Source organism: Pavona decussata, unplaced genomic scaffold (genome assembly GCF_977016875.1).
Source record: "Pavona decussata unplaced genomic scaffold, jaPavDecu1.1 SCAFFOLD_300, whole genome shotgun sequence".
Lineage (NCBI taxonomy): Eukaryota > Metazoa > Cnidaria > Anthozoa > Scleractinia > Agariciidae > Pavona > Pavona decussata.
In genome coordinates this window covers 3,891,042-3,909,144 of record NW_028145697.1, presented here as the reverse complement: position 1 = coordinate 3,909,144, position 18,103 = coordinate 3,891,042, and the positions used below count along the sequence as shown (strand labels likewise).

Below are 18,103 nucleotides of genomic sequence, written 5' to 3'. Positions count from 1 at the left end.
AGCTTTCTTTCTTGAAAAACTTATTCAGACAGACCTGTGTTCACGCTTGAAAAGCAAATTCGTTCAATTTTCGCCTGGAATGAAGCCGACCGATCTAAGCAAACTGCGAGTCACTAAAGCACAATTTGTCAACTGTTTTAAACTGAGTACGTTTTTCGACAATTTCGCCAAAGCTATTTGAAATATGACAAATCGATCAATTTAACAGGAAGTACGGTGAAATTCACATTCAAACCTGTAGTATTTTGTAGAGTGGATTCCCAGGAGAACGAAAAAATTTCTGAGAATGTCTACAGCTCACGTGATGATTTCCAGATCTTGTTTACGATTGCACATGTTTCGCCTTGACACAAAATCTCGAACAGGAATTTTTGGCTATGAAATCACTGATTTCCTCTTTTTAAGCAGCCGAGTGTTCCTTAGAAGTTGTTCTTTTGATTTACAGTATTGAAAACCTGTGTTTTCCTTCCAAGAACCACAAATTGCCACGCATGAAAGACACGGCAGCCATTTTGAATTGAATACAATGATCTTCCGTATAAGTAAAGTTGACTGAGATCTCATCAACCTGTCGTGGTGAACTGGACCCAACTTTGGGTAAATTCTGCAATTCCTAAAGCTTCTGATTTACGGACTTTCACACAACACGGTAGCATAGTAGCAACTGACCTTCAAAGAAGGCAGCAGCCATAAAAAGGTTACATGTTTACTGATGTTATGTTTTATTTTGTTTATATACTCTTTGCATGACATTTCCAGTTGAACTACATCACGTTTATCACAAAGCGATGCCTTGGACTCTCAGTGAGTCTTTTATAAAGACTAAAGCGCTTGAGTTAATTCTGGCTCCCAGCATGGGGCTTGGGCTCCTAACTTTCAGTTTTCTTAGGCTGCAACCTTGAAAAGGTTAAAACAGCGAGCACTGGTCATAAAACGAATTAGGCCGTTTGTTCCCAATCAGTCAATGAAAATAATTTAAACATAATTTGTCCAACTATTAATATTATTTATTATATCCCATTTGAGAATCAGCATGGGTTCTGTTGGCTAGCATAAAGAAATGAAAATCATGTATGTATAGATAACACACATCCTGCATGCAACTAGGATCAGTAGTGTTAAAAGTTAAAGTGCAAGATGCTGGTGAACAAAGAATGATTTCAAATTTTAAGCTTGGTTAAGTTTTCATTTATTCTTGCTGCTACTAGCTTAAGGTTATACTTGTGGCACTGGTACATTTTTCTGACCTTGTATCATTTTGAAAAGTAAGAGGTGAAGAACTGTCAGGCCAGCTGATTGCCTTTCAGGGCTCTCGTGAAGTTTGGAGCTGCATGTTGGAATGAGCTTCACACTTCCAACAAATGTGTTGCCTGATTGGTAAATTCAAACATATACAAGACACTATCCCCTGCAACATCAAGGCTCTATAATGAGCATTCTGCTACGATTAGTTTAAATAGTTGTGACCCTTACTAGCAACGCTGTGGGTTAATGGCTATCAAAGAAATGCATTTTCCAGGCACCATCACACATCTTGCATAATTGCACCTGATGTGAACATTTGTTTCATCATGATGCTCATTGGTGATTTCCATGTGGAGGTTGAAGGAACGAAGAGCATTTGTTCACTCAGCTATTATAAAATGCATTTGTTATTGGCATCTCTATACAGGAAAGGGGAAGAAACAAAAAAAACCCAGGAAACTCTAGACTAAAATCCAAATGACAGAGGGAAACCTACACTTGATTGTGAAAGGGTACTTGTTAAAGGGTTAATTCTGCCAAAGATGCTTATGCTTTAAGATATGACTTATAGCCTTATGGATGGCAAATTAAAGGCGTAAATATTGTCCTTTTTTGGAAAGACTTAACCCTTTCAACTGTCATGGCAAAGCAGCTCCGATTGAATGTTGCAGAATATTTGTCTGGAACCTGAAGTATCTTATGCCACCACCCCTTTATATCCTCCCTCTACTCTTACAGAAATGTGCTGAAAAGCCACCAATTACTCCACACGTAGCCTGGGTCCACTTCTATGAGAATATGGCAACAAATGCATGAATGGCTTACAAAGGCAAATCCATTATCTATGAAACCTGCTTCAGTTGGGTGGGGAGGGGTGGGGGATGGGCGTGCCTCCTGGAAGAATGAGCGATCCTGGGTTGTCATGGGAAACTGCAATGTGCCACGCCCTACCTCACATCTCTTCTCTTCCCCACAGACCTTGGGTCTTGAAGCACCCAAGTCTCCGACCAACCTCTCTTTGGCTTGGCTCAGTTCTGGCTAGGGGTCCCAAGGGATGGTATCACTGTCGACATTTCTTTCATTGGAAAGAGGCAAAAAATATTTCCTCTTGCCTGCATTCTCTTAGCCTTTGTCTAGTGAGTCTAGTATTCCTTTCCTCACCCTTACTGTACTGGACAGTTGACAGGACATGCCATCATCCGTTACACTTGTAGCAGCGAAACGACTCTGCACCACTCAACAATCTCTGCCAGACTTCACAAACACTGGACAGATTGCTTGTTACACAGGATTGGACAGAAAGATTCTGTGAGGATCTGGGTACTGCGCAGTAACTTTGTCATCTGTTCCAGGAGTCGTGCTGCCACCTGATGAAGAGAACAGTAAGTTCCTTCTATGGATTGTGATGATGAGCTGTTCCATTACCCATGAATCCTCCTGGCCAGCAAAGCTCTGGTCAATCTTCCACACCTTGATGCACTGCAGGGGGCGAGCAGTCAGCTGAGCAATGACCAAGTCATAACTCTAGCAGGTCCAGACTTTGATGCTGAACATTTTGCGTCAGTTACCATTCCCAGTGCTGTTGAGAGGCGTTCACAACAGCACTTGCTTGATCCCGTCATAGTCACCAGCAGCCTCTCCTGAGAGGAGAGAAGAGGCTTCTTGAGGACATCCTGAAAGGAAAACACTGTACTTTGTAACCATTCTAGTTCTCTAAATTCTGCAGTTAGGGGTGGGAGTGTAGTTAGTTAGGATAACAGTTAGGATCATTAACCTTTAGATTAGATAATCTAACCATGGGTACCCAATAACCTAGCAATAGCCATAACATTGACCATAACTTCTAACGCTAACTTCCTAATTGTAGTCCTGACTAACCACAACCCCATCCTTTACTTCAAAATGGATTGGACCGGTATGGTTACAAAATTCAGTGTTCTCCTTTCGGGGAGTCCTTTAGAAGTTTCTTCTCTCCCCTCGGGAAAGGCTGCTGATGACTGTGACAGGATCGAGTAGGTGCTGTTGTGAATGTCTAACCACTTTGGGGATGGTTACTAATGTTAATGTTGAGCATCACAGTCTGGAACTGCTGGAGTTCTGACTCAGTCATTGTTTAGCTTACTACTCACCTTCTGCAGTGCATCAAGATCTGGAAGATTGTCCAGAGCTCTGCTGGACAAGAGGATTCATTGGTCGTGGAACAGTTCATCAACACATTTCACAGAAAGAACTTACTGTTCTTTTCATTCAGTGGCAGTACCACCCCTGGAGCAGGCCACACAGACACTGAGTAGTAACTGGAACCTCACAGAATCCTTCTGTTCTGTTCTGTGTAACAAGCAATCTGTACAATGTTCATAAAGTCTACTAGAGATCGTAAAGTGGTACAGAGTCATTTCATTGCTTCAAGTGCAATGGTTGAGGGCCACTGTATACAAAAATGAAGGATAACAAAAGGAACACATCACTTCCTCTCCCCTTTCTAAACCACGCTTTCACTGAAAAAGCAGAGCAAGAGTAAATATTTCTCTGATCCAATGTAGAAATTCAATATTGATATCATCTAAGTAGTTGTACAGCTCCTGAAGCAGACTCGTACCCAGTCTTTTTTTCCTTTTTTTTTTTTTACAGCACACGTTACAGTACTTACAATAACTTACGACTAACTTAACGACGATGAATTGAGGCGCGCGGGGTGTCATGGGAAGAAACTTTTTTTTTTAACCGCACACGTTACAGTTCTTACAATAACTTATGACTAACTTAACGACGATGAATTGAGGTGTGCTGGATGTCATGGGAAGAGGCACCTCTTCCCATGACACCCCACGCACCTCAATCTATCCTCTTCTCCAATCTTCTCACCCTACAAAACACATATATAGCCACTGGATACAAGTCTGCTCCTGAGGTGATTAATTTGTGTCCTAACCTTCACCATAATACTAAACTTTTCTATAACCTTGTTCTTTTGCTATCGCTAAAGCCAACTTTAACATGCCTAGGCCTTCTCTTTTTGTAATGCTTATCCTAACCTCTTACTTATGTTCATGTTCATGTGCTAATTCTAATCCTTGCTTTCTGTATGCACATGGCACAAATTGATTTCCCATTTCAGGGACTGTACCAGGACTCCAGTTAGGTTTGATCCAAGTCAGGAGAGATTTGTCAGAGACTTAGGCACTTTGAAGCCTGGGGTCTGTAGGGTGGGGTAGGGAAGCAAGGTAGGACATGGTATACTGTGGCTTTCCTTGGCACCCCAAGACCACTCATTCCTTCAGGCAGCACGGGGGGAGGGGGTGGGGGTCACCCCAACTGAAGCAGATTTTATAGATCTGCAGTTGCCTTACTGGCCTTATTGATGTAGCTGGGTGAACATATGTTCTTCTTGTGGGTATTACCAATGAACAATTTGAAGATCTATCTCTAAATTTTGTAGCCCGATGGCGCTCTGTGGTCACCCGTTCCAATGGACATATCCAGGAATATGCCCTTTTAAATGCCAGCCAGTAAAACAACGTGAGAATGTCATTTAATGGGACTGTTGACTGTTGTGACTGTTTAGGAAGGCCACATCAGCAGTAGAAGAGCAGCACCAGCAAGAATATCAGCATGCACAAGACCGACTGGGAAGGTGTTACGAAACTTTTGTCACTTGCTTTTATTTAAGACAAAATAGCTTTTTTTCTAGTCAGGGTGATCTCAAATTTCAGTTTTGTTGCCACATGGGTCAGACCCCTACATTTTTAGTTGCAGATTTTCATATTTTCCAAAGGAAACATACCTTTTTAAAATGGTAAATCGAAAGAAGAACTACAAAGGAGTACTCAACGGTTTCCACGTTGAAAAACTGAGAAATAACGGGAAAAATTATGCTTTAAGGACAAATTGCAGTTTTACCAATCCGACTAGCGAGCAGACATCTTAAATCACGGACTTTCTGTGTAATTCTCAAGTTCTTCTGGGAATTGAACTATTCGAATATTACAGATTTGATTGTGAATTAGTCCTGAAATGCCAGTCTAATTGACTAATTCATCTTGCCAAATTTTCAAAAAACATGCTCTGCACACATAGATAAATTTGTTTCGAAATGGACTTGTAGTTCCTTCAAATCACTTGCATGTATCTCGTCTCGCATTAAGAACTATATGCATTTTTTTTCTCTGGCTTGAACAAAGAGTTACCTGAATAAATTTTTTATTTAGGAAAGCTTTTTGTCTGTTTTCCTTTCTATTTTCGTTGATGAAACTTGACGCCTGCACACTATTGTGTAAAAAAACACATGCTCTAGCGAGCAGATCAAATTCAGCCATGTGATGGAAGGATCACATTTTTACTTTCAAGTTTTTTTTTTTGGAAAATTTTTGCTTCGCTACTAGTGTGTTTTATTCAATGATCAGTAATTTTAAAGTACATTTTTTTTTTGTTTTTGTTTTGCCCTGTAAGTTTCGTTGCTGCACATCGGGTTGGAAATTACCACTTTGCAAATTTGGTGAATGTTTGGAAAACCTGTAGTAACAGCTCGTAGAAGAAAGACTTAAAATCCAAACTGAAAGTCTGTTCCAGCGAGAGTATGGGCTCTAGATAATGTGAGTTTGTATTCTTGTAGAAACTAAACTTTGCTATGACTGGATGTAGCTCCTCGCCATTTGTGTTATGTTTACCAAAACCATGTGCACGTTCTATCGAGATTTTGTCAATGCTGTCTTGTACTTCAGGTTGTCTTCTAGAAAGGAGTAAAGCAGTGATTCAGTCTTGGCACTGGATTCATTTCTTTCTTCTGGAATGCCATGAAATATTAAACTGTTTCTCCAACTGTGGCTTTCTAATTAAATTGCTTGTTCCTTGTCAAAGTTCACACTTTCTGTCAAGTTGTTCACACCTTTCTCCTGAGCTCAGAATTGGTCTTTGCTTGAGTGTCAACTCGTTCAGTCAAAGCTTCGATGGACCCATGAACAAACGCAAAGCTTTTTTTGGAGATCAATATTTACTTTCTCCAACTGCTTTTGCTGTTCTTTTATGCTTGTCAATTTCTGCCACCGTAGTCAGAACCAGGTTAAGTTTATGATTCATCTTGGCTATAATGTCGGTCACGTTACGGCAACTGCTGATCACAAGAAAATATAATAAGCGGATCTCAAAAGAACAAAGTAATGAAGAAAATCTAGACTGACTTCAGTTGTAAAATTTGTTATCCAAAATTGCCTGTGCAAGCTTATATCAAATTTCGAGTGGCTTTAATATGGAAATTGTCAATGTTGAAATGTTCCTTACTGAAATGTAAACACGAATCAACAACGAAAGAATAATGAAAGCTTCTCCAGCCAAAAATGTTATTCAAATAATCAATACCTATACCTTAGGGAGTAGAACAGCTTGGGATTTTATTGCGTGTGTGGAAACACACGTTTAATTTTTGCAGATCCTTTGTCTCTGTTCAAAGCCATCACTCAGATGGCTTTGTGAGACAGATTACAGAAGTTAAAGAATTTTGGCTGAATTTTGACTGCTGTTAAAAAGGATATCAACATTTAAAACAAAAATATATATTCCGCTGTGATTTCCCGGGTCTTGTAAAATCCTTTCAAGTCCAAGGTTTGATTTCAAGGTTAGAGCAGAATGTAGACTCTTCCAAATCCCATCACAAAATGTATTTTCACAGCTTTTAAGATCTCCATTTCCTCTAATTCATAGATTGGCCATTCTTCAGGGATTTCTTTCCATTCTGGGTTCCACGGAGATGTATCTTTATTGCAAAGGGAAAAACAATTTAGGACAAATCTGTAAGGCGTTTTATTTTATAGTAAAACCGTGTGTTCACATCCGACTTGTTTAACTGTTAGTTTTCCGATTCGATCCCAACAGTTCTGAATACAATCAGAAAATTGACCACCCAACTTACTTTCACACATGGTGATATAGTGTCTATTTACCTCAAAGGCAATAGCCACAAACGTCTAGGTTTCTGATGAGAATCAAACCTGTGATGTTCTGTACACTGTTTCTAGCTACTGGCAATAGACCAAACCACACCTATGGTGTTAAATCCTCAGCATTAGGTTTCATGTCAGTCCACAATTTTTCAGCATCTGCGAAAGTTTACATGAACTCACTTTCCTGTCTGTCATCTGTTGCCTCACCAGCCCTTCCATCTACAGAGGGCATCAGCATTTGCAATAAAAAAGAATCAATTATTGCATTTCTAGAGTTTTAATAGGCCCACACTTAAAAATCATCATATCAACAAGAAATCAGCTGTGAATGTAATTAATATGAACACCTGTCAACATTTCCATGTGGCAACCCTTACTGGCATGATGTGGAATGTGTCCCTCAAAGAAGACATTGTCAAAGTGGAGCACAATCAATCTAAGGTAGAAGCGGAGCAGGAAAAGCTTCAAATTTCCTAACCCAAAAGCTAGAGAAGCTGTTGTGGATGTAATTATGAAGTATGCAGGCTCTTTCCTCCAAATTTTGTTCTGATGGCTTTACTTCATGAATGGGGCCAAACATATCTAACATTCTAAAAAGAGTCAGAGCCTTTTTACTGGCTGCAGATTGGGATGCTAAAGAATAGAGAATGTTTCTCATTGTGCATCTATTCCCACTTTGGACAAGTCCGTACATCACAACAAGAGTTGTAAATGCTGTGGGCCATTCTACCCAACTCTGGGTTCAGGTCTTTTTTTTTTAACATCCCTTTCCTCAGGCAGTGAAACGTTTCCACTTATTCAGTATGTGATATTAAATGTAGAAATTGGCCTCTGAGAGCTGAATGGATTCCCTTTATACAGGAACAGAGAGCCTTATACTGGCTGCAGTTTTGGATGTCGAAAAGTAGGGAACATTTCTCCTTTTTGTCCTTTCCCATCTTGGCGTGTCTACAGCTGACTACAAGAAATGTAAATGTTGTAGGCCATTCTTCTCAATCCTGGGTTTGGACAATTATTCTTATAAAACACCCCTTTCTTCAGGCAGTGGAGCATTTTGCACTTATTCAGCATGCAGAGTTGATTCTATAAAAGTGTGAAGTATTCAACTTTTGACATGACTTTGAGAATGGGACATGAAGATATTTTCAATTCTGCAAGTAGGAGTATTGCTATTCCCCCCTGGACGGGATGCTAGGCCATCGCAGGGTTGCAACCAGCGGTATATCGCCAGTACCCATTTATACACCTGGGTGAAGAGAGACAATATGGAGCAAAGTTTCTTCTCTTAGGAAACAGCAGAGCAATGAAGAGACCAACCTGGTCATGAACCACCTACCCTCCAAGTGAAAGTCTGACGCGCTTACCACTACACCACCGCGCCTCCATAGAGTTGTACCTTCAATGAGCATTGTACAGCATGGCAAATGCCTGACCACTGTTTGCAGGACCAGAGAGCCTTTTACTGTCTGTGGCTTGTGATGTTAATGAAGAGACAATGGTTCTCATTGCGCATCTATTCCCGCTTTGGCGAGTCCATAGTTCACAACAAGAGTTCTAGTGCTGTGGGCCATTCTTCCCAATGCTGGGTTTAGGTGCTTTGATTTTATTTTTAAACATCACTTTTCTCAGGCAATAAAGCCTTTGTTTTTCACCTTTTCAGTATGCAGTGTTTAGTCTGGAAATTCGCCTGTGAGAACTGAATGAATTCCCTTTCTACAGGAACAGCGAGCCTTTTACTGGCTGCAGATTGGGTTGTTGAAGAATAGGGAACAATTTTTCATTTTTGTCCTTTCCCTCTTTGGTTGTGTCTACATTTGATTATAAAGATTGCTGTAGGCCGTTCTTCCCAATCCTGGGTTTGGATAATTATTCTTTTAACACATCTCTTTCCTCAGACGATGAAGCAATTTGCACTCACTAAGCATGCAGTGTTTATTCTATAAAGTAATGAGATATTGCTCTTTTTATATAACATTGAAGGTGAAACATGTAGATTTTTTTTATAGATGATGAAATTTGTGGCAAAACATTTTCCAGTTTGAAGCAAAACAACCAAAAAATAGTTGGCAAATGCATGGTCGTTTTAGAAAAATTACAATTAACTGACAACATCCTGGCAGTGAGAATGCAGGAAGCAATAGTTTGATTATTATGAATTTCACTGAACAAGACCAAAGAAAAAAAGGGTAGGTTGCTTTCTTAGACTGGTTTTTGAACTAAATCTGTCACAGCGATTAAAATTAAAATGATCCATCCTGTATAGGGGTTAATACTTTTAACTCGTGAATATGGAGGTTCTTGGAAGAAAAACAGGACGCCTTTTCGTTGATTGGCAACCATGCAAAACTGCCAAATTTTCAGAGGTTATATGAAATACAAAAGTGATGAGTCAGGAGAATTGCATTGTTTATGCATGGGATAAAAGATACAGTGATGTATGCACAGAAATTTTGAACAGGGGCAATATAGATTCAGGTATCAAATTAAAAATCAGTGTCAATTAGATCTTTCACCTTGATAATGCCAACAAGGCATTGGAACAACTAAGTAATTATGCATTACAAGTACAGTTAGTTCAGTTTTCAGGATTGTCATTTGTTTACATGCTTCCTCTCATAAGTGCACAATAGGCTTTTCTCAAGCTAGAAAAATCAGGAGACCAGTTCCCAGAACAGAAAAAACCAAAGATTGTGCAGTTGCCAGAAATTTGAGATATACGATGAAGACCTCCAGAGAGAAACCACAAATTACAAGAAATAAATTTGCCTACAACATGTGAGTGTTTTTTTTTAAGAGTTGTTCCTTAAATGGTATTCATAAACCAAACCAAACGTCTGACCGCTGTTTGCAGGACCAGAGGGCCTTTCACTGTCTATGGTTTTTATGTAAAAGAATAGAGAATCTATTCCCGCTTTGGCCAAGTCCATACATCACAATAAGAGTTGTAAATGCTGTGGGGCATTCTACCCAAATCTGGGTTTAGGTCCGTTTCGTTTTAAACATCTCTTTCCTCAGGCAGTAAAACTTTGCCACTTATTCAGTAAGCAGTATTTAATATGGAAATTGGCCTGTGACAATTTAATAAATACCCTATATGCAGGGAAAGAGTCAGAGCCTTTTCACTGGCTGCAGATTGGGATGCTAAAGAATAGAGAATATTTCTCATTGTGCATCTATTCCCGCTTTGGACGAGTCCATACATCACAACAAGAGTTGTAAATGCTGTGGGCCAATCTACCCAACTCTGGGTTTAGGTCCTTTTTTTAACATCCCTTTCCTCAGGCACGAAAACTTTTCCACCTATTTAGTATGCCATGCTTAATGTAGAAATTGGCCTGTGAGAACTGAATGAATGCCCTTTATACAGCAACAGAGAGCCTTATACTGGCTGCAGTTTGGGATGTTGAAAATTAGGGAACATTTCTCATTTTTGTTCTTTCCCGCCTTGGCGTGTCGACAGCTGACTACAAGAAATGTAGAGTATGCAGAGTTGATTCTATAAAAGTGTGAAGTATTAAACTTTTGATATGACATTGAGAATGAAACATGGAGATTTTTTTCAATGCTGCAACTAGGAATATTGCTATTCCCCCTGGATGGGATGCTAGGCCATCGCACGGTTACAACCAGCGGTATGTCGCCAGTACCCATTGATACACCTGGGTGAAGAAGCAAAGTTTCTTGTCTTAGGAAACAACAGAGCAATGAAGAGACCAACCTGGCCACGAGCCACCGACCCTTCAATTGAAAGTCTGACGCGCTTACCACTACACCACCGCGCCTCCACAGAGCTGTACCATCAATGAGCACTGTAAAGCATGACAAATGCCTGACCACTGTTTGCAGGACCAGAGAGCCTTTTATTGTCCATGGTTTATGATGTTAATGAAGAGACAATGGTTCTCATTGGGCATCTATTCCCGATTTGGCAAGTCCATAGTTCACAACAAGAGTTCTAGTGCTGTGGGACATTCTTCCCAACTCTGGGCTTAGGTGCTTTGATTTTATTTTTAAACATTACTTTTCTCAGGCAATAAAGGTTTTTCACTTTTTCAGTATGCAGTGTTTAGTCTGGAAATTCGCCTGTGAGAACTGAATGAATTCCCTTTCTACAGGAACGACGAACCTTTTACTTAAGTGTAGATTGCTTTGTTAGACTGGTTTTGAATGAGAATTTTGTAAGAAAGAGATATTGAACTTTTCTATATAACATTGACGCTAAAACATGGATATTTTTTCAATAGCTGATGAAATCTGTGGTGAAACATTTTCCAGTTTGAAGTAAAACAACCACAAAATAGTTGGCAAGTGCATGGTCGTGTTTGGAAAGTAATAATTAACTGGCAAACGTCTTGGTAGTGAGAAAACAGGAAGGAACAGTTTTATAATTTTAAGATTTAAGACATTGCTTTGTTAGACTGGTTTTGAAAGCAATCTGTCACAGTAATTAAAATGATACGATAGAGACCCCCATGAAGGAGTTCATCTCCTTTTTGTATTGTCAGTGTAATATGTTTAGTTTCTTTAATTTCAACGTTGCCAAGTGTTTTGGTTTGCGTTCTCTCATAAGTGCTCTTAAGGTTTGTCTCTCAACTAGTAAAAACTGAAGAAGGCTGACATCCAAAGAAGAAGGCAAAAAGGGGATCATCCAGAAAGAAAGAAAATGCCTCATGCATGTAAGTGACCTTTGACTGGGGTGTAGCTGTCATTACATTACTGCAAAATAGACATTTCTGTAGGATGCTGTATTGAAGAGGTGTGGAAATTTACCTTTCTTTTGTTGCTTGCACAAAGGAATTTATATGTCATGAAACTAAGATGAATGTAAATGGCCTTCAACTTCCACAGTAAATACCTTAATGACTTGTCAAATGGTATTTTTTTTCTTCAAATTTCCCCGTGTTCTAGAGTTTAGAAGCAAGCATGATTCTGGACATTGAATAACTTTACAAATTTTCCCTCTATGCAGAATTTCATTGTTGTGCTCTATGTAAAGGATACCTGATTTGTGTAGCCGGACCCCTGTTAGTTGACCCTTAATAAAATAAAACTTAAAAAGTCCTAGAAATAATGCAAAGCTGCTCAACCCTCATGAAAGACTTAAAAGCTTTAGAGAGGAAGTGGTGAATACTTGTACATAACATTAGTTTTGTCCTTCTTTGAACTCCTGAAGACAGCTTATTGTGTTATGGCTGGTTTAGAGTTTAAATCTTTATACTTTTTCCACAGTCACTAACAGCAACCAGGAACAGTAGCAGATGCTCTTTCACAAATTATAACCAGTCAGTGAAAAGCATGTGGTAAGGAAAAGGTCACTTGTATCACCAAACATAGTAATATTTTTCCTAAATTCAAGCTTGTCTTTTGATCTTCTTCTTTCAAGGTTATCTCAAACATATATTGTAAGGTCATAAGAAATGGAACACATGCTCTCAGGAAACAGACACCACAACAACCACAATCTTATTTTGACAAAAAAATGGAGTTAATTTCTGTGACCTTTGATTGCATTCTTTTTATGCGTAGTTACTAAAACAAGGAATGACCTAAAATGACCTAAAATGATCTAAAATGACCTAAAATCATCTAAAATAAATCTGAAATATTCTTAAATGATCTTAATGAAGTGAAACCAAGATAAAATTACAGAATTACAGAACTGAGTGCTTACCAAAGTAAAGGCTGATACCAGGAAGCTGCTGTGAACTACCGGAAAGACAGAAGACTTGAAAAGTGCCGATGGTTGCACGTAAGCCAATTCGATGACAAAGTTGCGTAAACAAACCGCAAAATGAGCGAATCTTTTTTTTTTTTGGCCGGTCTGGAAGACCTAAAAATATCGCACTGACCAATTTTTTTCGGGTTCGTTTTCTGGTCGCACATTAAAAGCCACACGACAAGGCTAAATACTTGTGTAAACACTGATAAAACGCTTTTGTAAACAATGTAAAGGCATATCTGTGCATCAATAGGCCTTATCACGGTTTTCGGTATTTTTTCCCGCGAACTATTTTTAGCAGCAGTTCACGGCTGGTTCGCTATGTAGACAAATGTATGAAAAATTCAAAACACGGCTGGACGCTTTCTGGCACAGCTACGTCTCTCCAATTTTTTTTTTCTTAATCCTCTTTCTAGTGCCAAAAGTTTCCAATTCATGAATTTTTCAGAAGCGATGTTTTATCAAAATTATTTGACATCGGATTTCCATACAAACACTGTTTTTTCAAGCCTGTTTGCCTACTCGTCAAAATGGCGTCGAACACCATGATAAGGCCTATTTCCTTAAATAAACACGCAGTTAACAAGTCAAGGGTAGCGCATGAATGAAAGATAACTCTCTCTGTGCCAGTTCCATATAAAATAGCTGCATCAATCAAAACCGCGTTGCTGGGCGAAACATGGAACTTCGCTTCGTACCAATCAAAACCGCGTTGCTGGGGAAACACTAGGCACTTCGTACCAATCAAAACCACGTTGCTGGGGAAAAACTAGACACTTTGCATCAATCAAAGCCGCGGTTGTGATACAGTAATTATCGGGAATTTCCCTGAAGAAGTTTCTGGTAGAGACGAAACGCGTCGGAAATAAACTACAAGAAGTGTTCTGTTGTGCTGCTCACTAGTCTTTGTTATAAAATTAAAAAAATAAAATCATTTTAGATCATTTTAGGTCATTTTAGATCATTTTAGATCATTTTAGGTCATTTTAGGTCATTTTAGATCATTTTAGGTCATTTTAGGTCATTCCTTGTTTTAGTAACTACGTCTTTTTATGACATCATTTCCAGCAGGACAAGTATTTGGAAGGCCAACCAAAACATAAATGATGATTGGAAAGAGAAAACATCATACCAAATTGGGACTGCATCATCTACACCCTTGCAGCCAACTACCTTCATATGCAGTAATTGGGGCAGAGAACGCCACTCCTGGATACAACTGTGCTCTCACAGCTTGAGCTGAACCTCAATCAACTAATGAAGAGCTGGATTTAGTGCATGTTGAGACAGATGACAACGTTATGGGTAAAGCTAACTACATCAAAGAAATTTGTTGACACTTTTGGCTGTTTTTGAGGCCTCAGCAGCCAAAAATGTCTCAAGTAAATATTTTAAATATTCCACATGTGAAAGTATATTATGTTTGTCCAGTGCCTTTCTGATGATCAAGGCTGTTAGCTTACAGGAGTCAGATTGCTTGAGGTCCAAAGCAATTTTTTTGGCCACCTAAATGTTTTACTCTAGCTTCTAACATTTCACAGGTTGGACTTGAACTTCACAGCTTCTGGCCTCACGGGGCTCCATCAAATTTTCTGTAGGTAACAGCCTAAATTTTTGATGCAAGATGAATTGTAGTTTTTTTTCTCTCTATCTTTATTACCAGTATCTAAAGTATTGGTCAGAAGAAATGGTCACATTTACCTTTGGCGTGGACCACTGGTAGCCAACTCCTATGCAATTAACATGAACTGACTGCTATTATATCTGCTGACTCCTTTGAGCCGACTATTTATTTATTTAAAAATTACTTCTAGTATTTTGGGATAGTTCCTTTAACCATTAAGCCCAGATAGTGACACACATGCAAATTCTCCTCACAATATCACGACTTGTTCAAGAATTCAGCCTATGAGAATATTTAGACAAATACTTCTAACTAATGTCATGAGAAAAATATGAAGAATAGTGAGGAGAAAATGAATGTTGATGTTGAGGCTTAAAAGGATGAATATTCCAAAATGAATTATGGTCACAGGGTGAACAAACAGAGGTACACTGTTGACATCAAATTGTTACTGGCTGACTACATTACACTCGCTTCTTGCTTAGAAATGAAAGCGCAAAATCTTTTATATGCCAAGATGGCACATGCTCACCTAGTATTTTATGTTGTAATAACAAAACGAGGGTTAGTTCATTGGGATCAAACATACCTCTCACTGAATGAATGTATGACTTCTTGGACATACATTGCTTTATGTACTTTTATATGAATAGAGGAAAGCCTGTGAATGTCAAACATAGCCATCTGGTGACAGGGTATTTTATCTGAATAATATTGTTAATAAAGGAGTAGCCTGCTGGTATCAAACATTGCTATCACTATCTGACTATGTGACACTCCTTTATCTTAGAAAAGGAATGAAATCTTTAATGTGCTAAGTGCTACTGAGTTATGTTAAATATGAGTGCAGCCAGCCTCAAACGTAACACTATGTGACACTCATTTCTTGTTGAAATGATGGAGTAAAATGTTTAATATGCAAAGATGGCACCATGATTGCAGAGTATTTTATCTCAGAATAGTTATAGCAGATAAAGGGGTAACCTATTTGGCATCAGTCATGACTTTCACTGTCTGAATACATGACTCCTTAGAAATAAATAAGTAAATTCTTACATGTGGCAATGCGGCACATGGACATAAGGTGTTTTAACTGCTTATGCACAAATAACTGGCAGCCTGTGAGCATCAATCACAACCCTCACTGCCTGACTATGCAATACTTATTGCTTGTTCATGTGATGGAGTAAAATCTTTAATATGCCAAGACAGAATGTGATTGCAGGGTATTTAATAAGGGAGTGCATATAACTTGAGCCAGCCTATTAGCATCACACATAACTGTTGCTGACTGATTACATGACAATCCTTAATCTCACAAAAGGAGTGGTGCCATCCACCGTAACTATCACCGACTGACTACTTGACACTCCTGAATTTATTAGTTTTTGTTTCTTATCACGCTCCTTAATTGTAGAAATAAAGGAATGAAATCTTTAGCATGCCAGCATGGCACATGGTGAAAGGGTATTTTTTTGCGTAATATTGTAAATAAAGGAGTGACCTGTTGGTATCAAACAGTACCATCACTATCTGACTGTGACCCTACTTAATCTTAGAAAAGGAATGAAATCTTTAATGTGCTAAGCTGGTACTGGGTTATCAGTGAGTAACTGCACAGAGTGGCATATTTATATGCAAACACACATGGTTACTGGATATTTTGTCTGCATATTAACATAAAGGGATGGCAAAACCTTATCGTGACTGACTAGAACAAAACTCCTTACTCAAAAAACAGGGGCGGATGCTTAAAACAGCTTTTCTATTAATAACAATTTTTAATCTTCTTAATTTTTTATTTCTTATCTTTTATGATTTTATTTAGAGTATTTTAGAATAAATGAGTTGCCACTTTACATAGTCAGCAGCACTGTCTAAATGTCAGTTTGACTTTATTGAATGCCCAGTATAAATAATGTAAATGGGAGATTGAAAACTTAATCACTTATAAAAACAAGATTATTACAGCCTGCATGGAAACCTGAATCCACACCAAAACTGGTATACCTGTATAGCTGTATTGCTGCAGATGCTCACATGAGCCTCTGAATTGTATGACGAGGGAACACATCATTTCAAACAAGGTAAATGACCTACAAATCCAGGTCAGCACACTGAAGTCACTATAACAAAATGATATGCATGTGTTTAAATGCTGTACCCAGAGAAAAAAGTACAGAACCATGCATACCCTACATAATGTTGTACACCATACATATCCTAGATAAAGTTGGACACTGTGTGCCCTATATACCGTTCTACACCCTATGTACCATGCATATCCTTGTACACTCTGTATACCCTTGGCCTTGTAGACCCTTTGTACTCTGTATAGATTTGTGTATTCCGTGTAGCTGTAAGTTTATATTATTATTATTATCATTATTATTATTATTATTATTATTATTATTATTATTATTATTATTATTATGGAGGCAGTATTGTCAACATGTGGATGCCAGATATGAAATAAAAAACACAGGGAAGGAGCTAGATTTTAACCCGTGGCTAGCCCTGCGTTTAAATTTACAATAAAATCATGTGATAAACAAAGAAAATCAATTTAATATTAAAAAAATATGAGTAAAAAAAAATTAAAATTTTAAAAATCTTAAAATGGTCTATGCTTAATCTAGGTATTAGGTGGATGCAACGGGAGTTTGAGCATCTTAATGTAGCACAAGACCTTGAAAGTTCAGGCTACTACTTAGGTCAGACTTCTGCATCTGTCCTAGAACATCTCTGCTACACTTTGCTCCTAGTATTTCCCTCAAACTACTACTCAGTCCCTTAGAAAATCCACCAAGTACATCCATTATAATGTTGATTTGTGTGATCTTATAGCCCAGGTACTCCTTTGATTTCCCATCGTAGTGGGGCGTACTTGTGGGTTTTCTCCTCGTCCTTCTGCTTCCCGTTCTCAATCAAAGGGCAGCTTATCTCCAACAGGATTACTGTCTTCTCTCCTTATCTACAATCCTCGCCTCCACACATTATTATTATAATTATTTATTAGAAAATTCTGAATATCCCTTAAGGAAGGAATTACAGTACCTTAAGTACTCTGTATACTCTTGAAATAAATTTGATGGAATATTTTAAGCCTGGTGAATAATTAAATGAGAATGATATATTATTCAGTAATGACACAGGCATACTCGGAATAAATCTGAGCGCTCCTATCAGGACTTGAACCTAAGACCTTCCACTTACAAGTTCGGATACTCTAGCACTAAGTTTGAATTCATCGTACCAACATCTTGCATACTGCTAGTATTTGGATTGTCATGTGTGGCATATGTGCAATGGAATAATTGTGATGGAATATTTTAAGCCTGTTGAATAAATGAGAATGATGTATTATTCAGTAATTGACACAGGCATAGTCAGAAAAAATCCGAGTGCTCCTATTGGGAGTTGAACCTAAGACCTGATTACTAGTTCAGGTGCTCTACCACTAAGTTACAGCAGCTAAGGGAGCTAAGGCCATGAAAGATACATACTACATTATAGCACTATTATCATGAAAGGTGTTAGCGTGGTTTGAAATGACAATCTCTTTTCCAGGGTCCTCTC

The 18,103-nt window shown here is 38.5% G+C and overlaps 1 long non-coding RNA gene across 3 annotated transcripts in view; it reads left to right on the top strand.

Moving 5' to 3' along the window:
• The window catches only part of LOC146454705 (uncharacterized), a 29,705-nt gene extending 13,230 nt beyond the window's left edge, over positions 1 to 16,475 (top strand). Inside the window, exons 4-7 of one of the 3 annotated variants that reach the window (XR_014859233.1) lie at positions 8,471 to 11,857; positions 12,411 to 12,481; positions 13,969 to 14,205; positions 14,564 to 16,475. This is a non-coding gene — a long non-coding RNA (uncharacterized LOC146454705). Of the gene's footprint in view, positions 1 to 8,470; positions 11,858 to 12,410; positions 12,482 to 13,968 lie in introns of all 3 variants that reach the window. The other 2 variants (XR_014859234.1, XR_014859231.1) reach the window with 2 other exon arrangements.
• Positions 16,476 to 18,103: the final 1,628 nt, after the last annotated feature.